General features: G+C 42.6%; 1 protein-coding gene across 10 annotated transcripts in view; it reads left to right on the forward strand.

The window, feature by feature from the left end:
- The window catches only part of RIMKLB (ribosomal modification protein rimK like family member B), a 45,269-nt gene continuing 32,705 nt past the window's right edge, over window positions 969-13,532 (forward strand). For 5 of the 10 annotated variants that reach the window (XM_018048508.1, XM_018048509.1, XM_018048510.1 and 2 more), the window contains exon 1: window positions 1,345-1,461. The gene's annotated coding sequence lies outside the window, so the exon portion shown is untranslated. The other 5 variants (XM_018048517.1, XM_018048518.1, XM_018048513.1 and 2 more) reach the window with 5 other exon arrangements.

Below are 13,532 nucleotides of genomic sequence, written 5' to 3' on the forward strand. Positions count from 1 at the left end.
AGAGTTTGTAACTGCTAATCCCAAACTTCCAAGCCATCTCCCCCAGTTCCACTCTCTGAAGCCTGTTCCCAGTCTGTTTCTCTTTTGTAGATGTTACTTCATTTGTGTCATATTTTAGATTCCACATATAAGTGATAGCATATGGTATAGGTCTTTGTCTGGTTTAAGTTCATTGAGTATGGATACTCTCTAGGGTCATCCACCTTTCTACAAAGGGCACTATTTCATTCTTTTTTATGGCTGAATAGTATTCCTTCCTACCTATACACATCTTCCTTCCCCATTCACATTTGGGTTGTTTTCAACAGATTCATATTCTTAACGCTCCTTTGCAGAGGAGTTTTTGGACCTTCCTCACCAGCGTGCAATTACCAGCACCATCTTTTTAAAAATCTGTCCCTTCTCAGCCATACTGTGAAGAAACATACTGAAGTGAACATTCCTTTTCACGCAAAGCTTGAGAATTTACAAAATGCTTTCAAGTGTATTATCACATTTCATTCTCACAGCAACCTTGGAACATACTATGTTCACAACAAAGGCTCAGAGAAAGTTAGGTAACTTCATTTGCCCAAGGTTTACACTGGTTTCTAAGTGGTAGAGGTGGCTGTGCCACGCGGCCCCGCCTGCATCTTAAAACCTGCCAAAAGCCCTGAGAACATAGGATGTAGTTAAAAATTGGCCTCACACTATACAGAGGCATTGTCCTTACTCTGAACACGGGGAAGGACCTCAGAGGTATTTACGATCTTTGTCCCCAGATCTTTGCCTCCTGCCTCCGGAGGGGAGACCACCGTTTGAAGGGACTCGCCGGGACAAGGGTCCGCAGGGGAGCGCGGGCGGTGGGCGGGGCCGGGCGGGAGGCGCCGAGGGGCGGACACGCACACCGCCCACCGCGTCCGGGGACTCAGGGAGCTCGCGTCAGGGGTGGACTAAGTGGGGCCCGAGGAGGGGCTGTGAGGGAGGGGAGGGTATGTACAACGGAAGGGATTCACCACGCGGTTTCGAGTTGGGAACAGACCTCGCCCCTTCACCGGTTTCCCTTTCTCAGTGAGGACGGTTTGGGGGCGGGCGGGGAAGGCGCGTCCTCGAAGCGCTCTCGCGCTCCCATAGCCCTCCGGGTGCGCGCGCCCACCGCTTCGCTTCGACCCCAGAGGCCGCAAGGGCTGCGAATGGGGACGGGGCGCCTGAGGGGCGGGTCCCGACGCAGGTGTCAGATCCGCTCGGCCGGGTTCGACTGGCTGGCTAGCTGGCTCAGCCCCTCGCTCGCCGGCCACCGCCCCCGGCCCGCGGCCGCGCCGCAGCAGCGCCTGGAGGGCGGGGCCGGGGGTGCGCGCGGGTCCTCAGCACGCGGGCGGGCGGTGCGCGGCGCTTCGGTCTCAGGGAGCGCGGGGCGGCCCCCGCCGGCGTCGCGCGCGCTGTGTGCGAGCGGGGTCGCGCGCGGGAGCGCGCGCACGCCAGGCAAGTGAGGGAGTGTGAAGGGAGTGTGAGGGAGTGAGGAGCGGCCGGGGGTGAGTGTGTGTGTGTGTGTGTGTGTGTGTGTGTGTGTGGGGTGGGGGGGTTGAGTGTGTGCCGGGGTGGGGGTGAGGGAGAGCCGCACCAACCGCGCGGCTGTGAGCAAGGGGGCGGGGGGTGAGTGGGTGAGGGCGTCGGGCCTGGCTGCTGGAGCCGCGGCGGCGGCGGCGGCGGCGGCGGAGAAAGGAGGCGGCTCCCGGCATCCCGACCCCCCTTCCCTTGCCCTCCTTCCCGGACTTCCAGCCCGCCTGGCCGCCGGCGCTGCCCTCTGAGGCCCCCAGCCCCCGCCGGCCAAGAGCGAGGGAGGAGCCGCCCGAGCCAGGTGAGCTGGACCCTCACGTCCCTCCCCGGGGGTCGTGGTGAGAGGGGAGGCGCTCCCGCCCTCCGCCTCACCCCCCTCCCCCGCCCCCCGCGGCCGAGTTGGGGCGGAACGTGCTCCGGAGGAGCGGGCCGGAGCCGGGGAGCCGCCGAGGACGGAGTCTTGTGGAGGCCGGTGGTCTCCTCAGAGTCGGGGGCGGCGGGCGCGAGGCAGACCCCGGGCAGGGAATGCGCGCCGAGAGGGGTTGAGGATGCCGGTGCGGGAAGCTGGAGGGAGGGAGGCGGCGGCGGCTTCGAGCGCGGAGCAGTGCGGTCCCCCCTCGGCGAGGGGGTGTGGTGACCCGGGAAGGCGCGGCCGAGCCGCACACGCGTGGCGCTAACCTGTCCCCGGGAGCCCGGTAATCGCTGCCTCGCTTGGTGCCATCAGACGGATTCCTGTGGTGTGAGACCGAGGCGGGCGGGGGTGGTGATGGTCCTGCAGTTAATTCTGTTCTGATTTCACGTTTTCCTCCTTACGTTTTAGAAAGAGTGACAGCCATTCCCCCTTTTCCTTTTGACAGTCCTCTGGATAAGAATCGGGTGACAGTTAATAATTGCACGTCGTGATTTTTTTTAAAAGGCATTTGACCATGATGCAAATCTTTTAACCCCCTCCCCCCATAAATACAAAATAGTTAAGAGGATAATAACTACAGATTTGCCTTACTAATTTGTCCTCATCTCTGGTAGCAGATTTGTTTTATCCCCCGTATGTGTGTGAATAGAGATGAGGCGTTGATTCTCTTCTGGGAGTGGGATTTTTGTACTAACCGTGCTCCATATAACCTCCTTGTAAATTTTCTCATTGTGCTGTTTTCCCATTAATTACCAGACTTGTTCCCACATCTTTGTGGAGTTGGGTTAGATTTGAAATCTGTATGGAAACTGGGCAGCCTAATATGGAAGATTTTCTTTTTGTGGGCTTGATAGGTTGATTATGTTTATGGACGACTTAACTGTTAACTAACCATTAAAATGTAAATATTATTTGTTTTAAACCTCACTTTGATAACATCGGATAGTTTCAAGGTCGTTGGAAAAACAGTTGATTGTCTAAACACTTTAAAATATTCATTTGGATTAAAAACAGCCTCTGAAATTTCAGTCATGGAGAGTCATCATTCATTTTCAAACTTTCAGAATAAAAGGCTCTCATAGTTGTTAGGTAGTTATAGTTTAAATTTCTTTTATATTGTTTGGTGTGTCAAAGGGGAGGAGGCCTATTCTGTTTTGACGTGATCTTTTGTTTATTCCATTCTGTCTTGGTTAGCTATTAGTTTCCTTCTTCCACGTCATGGATTTAGTTGTTAGTTTGGCAACATGGCTGATGTTTTTCTCCCTCTGTCTGCCTTGTTTTCTCTCATCTTCTCTTATTGTTGCCCCCAGATGCTGGAGTCTCCTTGTTGGGGAGGTGGGCAGTCTGTGATTCTGAGAACCAAGAAGGGGAACAGCAAATTCAAATTCAGTCTTCTGTTCAGTCACATTGAGAATCCTCTAGTCATGAGCCAGTTTTCTCATCCTGCCTTTCTCTCTGCAGGGGGTAAGGAGCTGTTAAATATCAGACTTCAAGACTTGTGGCTACCAGCTAAAATTCCACTGATCTTAGTTTCTGGTTATGATATCCATGTGTGCTCAGCTGTGTTCAGCTCTTTGCTGCGACCTCATGGACTGCAGCCCGCTAGACCCCTCTGTCCATGGGATTCTCCAGTCAAGAATACTGGAGTAGGTTGCTATTTCCCACTCGATGGGATCTTTCTGACCCAGGGATCGAACCTGGGAAGCCCAATTCCTGGTTGGATAAGTTAATCATTTCTCCTGAATATGATGGCACCTAGGGATGGAGGGGAGTGTAACAACAAGAAATTGTTCTTTTCTTCCCCCTTTTCCCTTCTCATTCTGTCACCTTTTGCTTACCAGAGGGAAATTACCAGTAGTATCTTATAAATATTCTAGCACTTCTTAGCCATATTGTAAAGAAAGTTCTAAAGTGAAGGTTCATTTTTTCCTCGGAACACCAACCAAGCTTAGTGCATTACTTTGTTGGGACACAAGATGAAACATACCTTTCAAATTATCTCCCAATTCTTACTTTCCCCTGTTTGTAGTCCCGTGGAATTTGCTACTGGATATGTCACTAGAGTGATCTCAAGTCCTATCTTCTCCCTCTGAGCTGAAGGACTGAACACTGGGCCAGATCAGGGGAATGGGACAGAGCAGAATGAATTGTTCCACACTTTGAGACATAACACTTTCCTCTGGGGAGCAGACAGAAAGCTAAATACAGAAAATGGGTGAAGAAAGAGCTTCTGTACCCATGAACAACCCACGAAGAGAGAGAAAATTGAGTTTTATTGTATGTTGTTTGCTGATAGCGGTTTTCTTGGTGGGGGCGTACTTAAGTGAGGTAGATTTGTAGGAACTTTATGGCTGGTTAGTTTTTGAAGAGTGCTCTCTGCAAGTGAGATTGTCATAAGCATTTGAGAAAAGAACCTTTAGAAATGTTATTTAATTGAGGGGGTAGATAATGATAAGGACAATGAGAAAAGTAGTATTATCCAATGTTAGCTGTACTGGCATGTGCAGTTGTTGCAAGAGAGGTTGAATAGGGGAGATTAGGCGCAGAGGTTGGGTAAATTGTCTTGCAGTACTTGGGAATTTTCCTGCTTGTCATATTTTTAGGGTCATTAAGAAATAATATCTTCAAAAATATCCGTATATTATATACTTTAGGTTTATGTGCCGTACATATCTGTGTAAATGTTCAGCTTTCAGAAAAGGACTGATTTTCTGGCTTCATGGTAACTGATGCCATGGTGTTAGTTGCAGTGTTTTCTTTTCCAGTGTTTTTTCCCTTTCAAAATTGGCTTGGAGGACAAAAGCCACAGAGCTAGCCAGCTCTACTCCCTTAGAGTCTGATCTGCATGGAACCCTGCTTGTATCTGCTTATATCTTTTTTCCTCTCCTTTCTGACCCTAACCCTAGTCCCTACTTTAATTGTTAACAAAAGTAATTATTTCAATATTAGTTGTGTAACAAGGATGGGAAGTAGCAGTAGGTTTGGGTTGTCTGTTTCTTATGAGAAACTGAAAACTTAAATTTCTAACAGTTACATTTAGATATTATGTGGCACAGTTTGCTTGGTGTTGGTGTTTAATATTGAAAATAGCTATGTTTTTTTTCATCTCCAGTTATACTTCAGTATAACAAACTCCTTTAAAGTAACTCCCTGACTCTTAACCCTGTCCTTTCTGAGGTTCTGTGCTTCCCATTGGGGATATTAGTAGAGAATAAAATAGATGGGGATTGTGTCCTCATAAAGTATATAGTTTTATTTCATTGTTCTCTGTCCTTTGCCCTGTCAGTCACTCTCTCTTCAATGTCTTGAGGAGTCTGCTCTATCTGTGAATTGATGAGTTAGCAAAACAAATTTGTGTGAATATTGTTATGCCAGTTTTTTTTTTTTTACTACTTTTCTTTCAAAAGTGACAGCGCACCACAAAATGTGGTGAAAACAAACAAACAAACAAAAACTGCCTCTTAAATGTTTTTGTTCAGTTCATCTTCTTAACAGTCCTCCTTTCTCTCTGTCTCTCTCTCTTGGCCGCTTCTAATACCAGCTCTTACCTTCATGTTATTAGAAATACAAAGATAGAGCATGGATTGGCTGTATAAGATCAGACCTTACTGCTCTGCTGTCCCATATTTGGCATTATTTCAGTCTTTTGATACTTTATCAGAAAACTGCATCTTGAAAATACATGTGAGTTTGCCCAATTATAGCAGCATTGGAATTCTTCCCTGATGTTTTGGAGTTCTCAACAGTTTCCCAATTGTTTTTTTCAACATAGTGTCCAGAAAGAAAATTTGGAAAGAAGGCCCAACATTTAACATGTTAAATGTGATGAACTTTGAGCTGTACTGTGCATTGCATCTCAGGAAATTTTTGAAATTTTGTGCCACGTTCCAGAGATACTCTGATGTAACGTTTCTCTGTTAAGTGAAATCATTAGAAATGTTATTTGGATTCCAGAGAAAACATAGGTTTTCTTTATACCGCAAAGTATTTTAGGAATTTTAGTAACTAACCTACAGATTATTTAACGGTAGTATTTCAGGCTCTTTAGTTGGGAATGTGTGAACATTTGCATGTTAATTTGTTCATGACAATTTTTTCTTTTTCCAGTTTTCTTTTTACGGTATAGTATACACCTAAATTTTACCATCTTAAAAAGTTAGTGGTATTCAGTACACACATATTTTGCAACCACCACTATGGCCATCTCCAGAACTCTTTTCTTTGTCCTGCATTATTGACAACCTGTACCCATAAAACATTAACTCCCCAATCTCTCAGTGCCCCAGCCATTAACAACCACCATTATGCTTTCTGTCTCTGTGAGTTTGAGCACTCTAGTACTGGAGCATAAGATTCATTCATGTTAAGCATGTAACAGAATCTGATGTCTTTCAAAGGCATTGTGTGTATACTGCATTTTTATTTATTCATCTGGCATAAAGGTGGCTTGCATCCACCTTCGAGCTCTTGTGAATAGTGTTGCATGTGTGTACAAATACCTCTTTAAGACTCAGCTTTCAGTTCTTTTGGGTATATACCTAAAAGTGGAATTCCTGGATTGTATGTTGATTCTATTTTTAATTTTTTGAGGAACTGCCATACTGTTTTCCATAGCAGCTGCACTATTTAACATTCCCGCTAACAGTTTGCAAGGCTTCCAGTTTCTCCACATCCCTCCCCAACACTTGTTATTTTCTGTTGTTATTGCTCTTTTTTTCTTTTTGATGGTAACCATCCTGTGTGTGAGGTAGTTTCATGTTTTTGTTTGCATTTTCCTAGTGCTTAGTCATACTGAACACTGTTTCTTATTCATGACATTTTAACATCAGCTCATTTTTAGTTCTCAGAGGGCTGGGACTTCATTTCTTACCATGATTTTCAGTGTCTTCGGATAAAGTGCATAGTAGATATTCATTAATTAAATGTACTATGCAACTGAATGTTTAGTTTTGTATATTTAGTAGTTTATCTTTTTTGACTATAAAGGAATCCCCAGATATCTTTGACATAAGTTAAACTTATTTCTTCCTCATGAAAAAGAGATAGTAAACAGTTTAAGGCTATGATACTGTGCAGTCAAGTTCTTCTAACATGTAGCTGTGCTTTTCTTAGAGTTGACTTACTCCAAATGGATGTTAGAGATACATAACAACTATGGAGCACGGACCAAGGAAGAGTACGTCCCTTTAGTATGCTTCCTGGAAGTTGGAGTGCAGTACTTTGACTCAGTGCTTTGATCATATTTAGTTGCGAGAAAACCTAGGGAATACAAATAAAGGTTCTTAGTTCTATGGCACTTTGCTGAGCTAAATATCAGATACATTATTGCTGAGGAGTAAGTAGATAGTGGATATTGGAAAGCAAGTGGCAGTCTCTGCTATCAAGTATGTGGAATTTGAAGTGACTCTGGGCTCTTCCTCTTTCTAATTTAGACAAGTGACCTCTCTGCTAGTTTAGCTTCACCTGCCAAATGATGATAATAATGTTTCATGAGGATGATTGTGAGGATTAAATGAGAAGATACAAATAAACTGTCTTAACATTGTATTTGGTACATGTAATCACTCAAAAGTGAATTTATTTTCTTTATTTAAATTCCCTTCGATATCTTTAAGTATCAAAATAGTTCAGAGAAATTAAAAAACCTGAATCCTAGTCTTGGATCTGCTATTGTGATATCTTGGGCAGGTCGTTCCTTTAGGATGGGATATGTTATGTCTGTGTTTCTCACGTAATTATGTACGGACTAAATGACAATCACATAATTGTGTGCAGATTAAATAACAAAATATAGGGACTTCCTGGCAGTCCAGTGGTTAAGACTTCCCATTTCAGTGTAGGGGTGTATGTTTGATCCCTGGTGGAGAAGCTAAGCTCCCACATGTCTTTCCACCAAAAGACCAAAACATAAAACAAGTAATATTGAAGCAAATTTTCAATAAAGACTAAAGATAGTCCACAACAACAAAAATCTTAAAAAAAAAAAAAAAGGCAAAGTGGGAAATGTTTTGTGAACTATAAATGGAGAATATTTTTAACCCCACTTGTATGCATTGTTTTGCTTTTGTCTTACATATGTTTCTTTGTATAAAAGGGGGAATTTATAGATGCTTGTTTATATATTCCAAAGTGTTGCCTTTCTTTATTACCTTCATTGTTTTCTGTTTCTGTGTAGACACTCAGTGTTTTAGTGTTTTTCTTATGTCTTTTGATGGAGGGTCCCTATTGAGTCTGTACAGAAAAATGGCTATCCTCTCATTTTTTCACCCTCCAAATCATATATATACTTTTTTTTTAAAGGGGTGTCATAGATTAAAGAGCTAAATGGAGAGAGTGTGAATGAGTGTGTCATATAAAATTTGGAAAATTAGTTATTTGCTCTGTTTTTGAGGTATACGCTTTCAAGAATAAAGAGGGAACTGTCATACTTTTCTATCACTGTAATCTTTGATTAATACCTAACCTCCTGCTCCTGCTTTCAAAGCATTTCAGTCTACCTTAAAGTTAATGTGCTGATGAAAATGGTGTCCAAACAGTGATATTATTGTTAAAGTGGCACCTTAGCTAAAGGATGAGATTGTAGAGGAAGTACCTCTACAAGTTTCAGAGGGATAGTCGTTTTGTGGGTAATGGGGTAACAGGCATATAACACTTCAGAAAACTATATTCATTGATTTGGCTGCCCTGGGTCTTAGTTGCAAAAGATGGCATCTTTAGTTGTGGCATGTGGGATTTAGTTCCTTGACCAGGGATTGAATCTGCACCCCCTGCATGGGGAGCATAGAGTGTTAGCCATTGGCCCACCAGGGAAGCCCCCAGGTCTAATACTACTAATTGATTGTTTGAGACTCTTCTGAGATTTTCATTTTATCATTCATTTTCCTTTGTGGTGGTTGTTCAGTCTCTTGAGTCGTGTCCGACTCTTTTAGGCCCCATGGACTGCAGCACCATGCTTCACTATCCTGGAGTTTGCTAAAATTCATGTCCGTTGAGTTGGTGATGCTATCTGACCATCTCATCCTCTACCGCCTTCTTTTCCTTTTGCCTTCAATCCTTCCCATCATCAGGGTCTTTTCCAATGAGTTGGCTCTTTGTATCAGGGTAATAAAGTATTGGAGCTTCATCTTTAGCATCAGTCCTTCCAATGAATATTCAGGGTTGATTTTCTTTAGGATGGACTGGTTTGATCTCCCTGCTGCAAGGAACTCTCAAGAGTCTTCTCCAGCACCGCAGTTTGAGAGCATCAATTCTTTGGTGCTCAACCTTCTTTATGCTCCAACTTTCACATCCATACACGAATACTGAAAAGACCATAGTTTTGACTCTTTGGACCTTTGTCAGCAAAGTGATGTCTCTGCTTTTTAATATGCCGTCTAGGTTAGTTATAGCTTTTCTTCCAAGAAGCCAGCATCTTTTAATTTCATGGCTGCAGTCACCATCAGTTCAGTTCAGTCTCTCAGTCGTGTCTGACTCTTTGCCACCCCATGGACTGCAGCATGCCAGGCCTCCCTGTCCATCACCAACTCCTGGAGTTTTTTAAAACTCATGTCCATTGAGTTGGTAATGCTGTCCAACCATCTCATCCTCTCCTCCCACCTTCAATCTTTCCCAGCATCAGGGTCTTTTCAGATGAGTCAGTTCTTCCCATCAGGTGGCCAAAGTATTGGAGTTTCAGCTTTAGCATCAGTCCTTCCAGTAAATATTCAGGACTGATTTCCTTTAGGATGGACTGGGTGGATCTCTTGAAGTCCAAGGGACTCTCTCAAGAGTCTTCTCCAGTACCACAGTTCAAAAGCATAAATTCTTCAGTGCTCGGCTTTCTTTATAGTCCAAGTCTCACAACCATACATGACTATTGGAAAAACCATAACTTTGACTAGACAGACCTTTGTTGGCAAAGTAATGTGTCTGCTTTTAATATGCTGTCTAGGTTGGTCATAACTTTTCTTCCAAGGAGCAAGTGTCTTTAATTTTATGGCTGCAGTCACCATCTGCAGTGATTTTGGAACCCAGAAAAATAAAGTCGGTCACTGTTTCCATTGTTTCCCCATCTATTTGCCATGAAGTAATGAGACCAGATGCAATGATCTTGGGTTTTCTGCATGTTGAATTTTCAGCCACCTTTTTCACTCTCCTCTTTCACTTTCATCAAGAGGCTCTTTAGTTCTTCTTTGCTTTCTGCCAGAAGGGTGGTGTCATCTGCATATCTGAGGTTATTGATATTTCTCCTGGCAATCTTGATTCCAGCTTGTGCTTCCTCCAGCCCAGCATTGTTCCATGTCCAGTTCTAACTGTTGCTTCCTGACCTGCATACAGATTTCTCAAGAGGCAGGTCAGGTGGTCTGGTATTCCCTTCTCTTTCAGAATTTTCCACAGTTTATTGTGCTCCACACAGTCAAAGGCTTTGGCATAGTCAATCAAGCAGAAATAGATGTTTTTCTGGAACTCTCTTGCTTTTTCCATGATCCAGCGGATGTTTGCAATTTGATCTCTGGTTCCTCTGCCTTTTCTAAAACCAGCTTGAACATCTGGAAGTTCACAGTTCAGGTATTGCTGAAGCTTGGCTTGGAGAATTTTGAGCATTACTTTACTAGCGTGTGAGATGAGTGCCATTGTGCGGTAGTTTGAGCATTCTTTGGCATTGCCTTTCTTTGGCATTGGAATGAAAACTGACCTTTTCCAGTCCCGTGGCCACTGCTGAGTTTTCCAAACTTTCTGGTATATTGAGTGCAGGACTTTCACAGCATCATCGTTTAGGATTTGAAATAGCTCAACTGGAATTCCATCACCTCTACTAGCTTTGTTCATAGTGATGTTTCCTAAGCCCACTTGACTTCACATTCCAGGATGTCTGGCTCTAGGTGAATGATCATACCATTGTGATTATCTGGATTGTGAAGATATTTTTTTGTATAGTTCTTATGATTATTCACCTCTTCTTAATATCTTCTGCTTCTGTTAGGCTTATACTATTTCTGTCCTTTATTGTGCCCATCTATGCATGAAATGTTTCCTTGGTATCTTTGATTTTCTTGAAGAGATCTCTAGTCTTTCACATTCTGTTGTTTTCCTCTATTTTTTTTTGCACTGATCATTGAGGAATGCTTTCTTATCTCTCCTTGTTATTCTTTGGAACTCTGCATTCACATGGCTATAGTTTTCCTTTTCTCCTTTGCTTTTTGCTTCTCTTCTTTTCACAGCTATTTGTAAGGCTTCCTCAGACAGCCATATTGCTTTTTTGCATTTCTTTTTCTTGGGGATGGTCTTGATCACTGCGTCCTGTACAGTGTCACAAACCTCCGTCTGTAGTTCTGTAGGTACTCGATATCAGATCTAATCCATTGAATCTATTCCTCACTTCCACTATATAATCATAAGGGAGTTGATTTAGGTCATACCTGAATGGTCTAGTGGTTTTCTCTACTTTCTTCAATTTAAGTCTGCAGTCACCATACACAGTGATTTTGGAACCCAGGAAAAGAAAGTCTGTCACTTTTCCCATTTTATCCCCATCTGTTTGCCATGAAATGATGGGACTGGATGCCATGATCTTAGTTTTTTGAATGGTGTGTTTTAAGCCAGCTTTTTCACTCTCCTCTTTTACTGTCATCGAGGGACTCTTTAGTTCTTTATTTTCTGTACCTTTAATAAATCACGCCCTCCACTACCACATATACATACTAAAGTGTTTCTTCCTTACTCTCATCCTTTTTGTCCCTGTGCCTCTTATTCCCACTCTTATTTGTAACAGTAATACAGTCCCACTTGTGGGATGGGTGACCTTTGGATAAGACAAGGAAAGGACAAAGGATAAATTTCATATATATTCCAAATTGTGTTTTGTTGGGTTTGAGGGTGTGGAGGGAAGCATTAGAATTTATTGAGAGAAAAGCATTGATAATCAGATCCTTGGTTAAAAACTTTAAGCATAACACAGTAGGTGTTAAAAGTTTTAATTGAAGTCAGTATAGGTGGGTAGTATGATTTGGAGGGAGGCCGTTGGGACTGAAAGAACATCTTTGGAAATTCAGGCTATGCTATTTAGTATCACTTAATAAAGAAAATACATGCATTTCTTAATTGTATTAACGTACATTCTTAATCTGTAAATGTTTACTGTAGTCAGTTCAGTCGCTCAGTCGTGTCTGATTCTTTGGGACCCCATGGACTGCAGCACGCCAGGCTTCTGTGTCCATCACCAACTCCCAACTCCCTGAGTTTGCTCACACTCGTCCATCGAATTGATGATGCCATTCAACCATCTCATCCTCTGTTGTCCCCTTCTCCTCCCGCCTTCAGTCTTTCCCAGCATCAGGGTCTTTTCAGATGAGTTAGTTGTTCCCATCAGGTAGCCCAACTATTGGAGTTTCAGCTTTAGCATCAGTCCTTCCAATGAATATTCAGGACTGATTTTGTTTAGGATGGACTGGTTTGTTCTCCTTGCAGTCCAAGGGATTCTCAAGAGTGTTCTCCAAGACCACAGTTCAGTAGCATCGATTCTTCGGCTCTCAGCTTTCTTTATAGTCCAACTCTCACATTCATACATGACTACTGGAAAAACCATAGCTTTGACTAGTAATACCCAAGGTTTAATTGGAAGTAGTGTGCATTTAACTTTCAGTTTTAAAATAATTCATTATTCAATTTGGAGTTTGATAAGGCATGCCATTCAATATCTTTAAACATTGTGATTCTATTAGGTCATCTGTTTATAATATATATTATCACACACATACACACAGAGTTGACCCTTGAACAGCATGGCTTGGAACTGTGCAAATCCACTGATTCAATAAATATGTACTATAGTTCTTTGTTTGCTTAACTGAGGCAGTAGTGGGAGGCACTGAGTTAGGGATGCCCATTAGGCACATTAAAAGAGGATCTGAAATTCAGTTCAACTTCTGGTTGGAAAAATATATTTAGTAGGTCAATGATAGTAGTTGAAACTGGGCTGAGAATGACTTTTCTAGAGAAGGGAAAGAAAGATTTAAGAATGAAGCCCTGGGGATTATGTACAGGAGGAGAGCTGACAGGAGGAAAGAGTTAGAGAAGATAATAGGCAAAGACTGACTGTTCACACATTTGTTATTTGTCTGTATAAACCGGATCCAGCTCCTGTATTTCACATCCAGAATGGAATAATGTCATTGAAAGCACATCTGTGGTAATTGCCAAATGGAGTAAATCCTAGTTTTTATGTAAGTGTATATATATATTTTCCAACACTTTTTCCTTTTCTGTGTTTTTAATCTGAATTCATTTGATGTATCTTATCTGGAATAAAGAATTTTTCTAGTAGTAAGAGATGTCCTTAATATTATCAGATGGTAGACTGTGATTTTGCTTTTTCCTTAGCAGAATAATTACCACTGGGAAGAGGCCTCTCAAGAAAAATGAATGAAGAAGCATCTTAGGATTCTCATTTAATTAGCCTTGCCTGGACTATTGGAAGATAACAGATAAAGATAAATTGCTGTGCTTATCCATAATTTTCACAGGAAAACTCTCTAATATAAAATTAAATTTTATAAATTTCCTCTATTTCAAAAACACTATTTTAGCATTCACTTAGTATCTGATA

This window comes from Capra hircus, chromosome 5, assembly GCF_001704415.2.
Source record: "Capra hircus breed San Clemente chromosome 5, ASM170441v1, whole genome shotgun sequence".
Lineage (NCBI taxonomy): Eukaryota > Metazoa > Chordata > Mammalia > Artiodactyla > Bovidae > Capra > Capra hircus.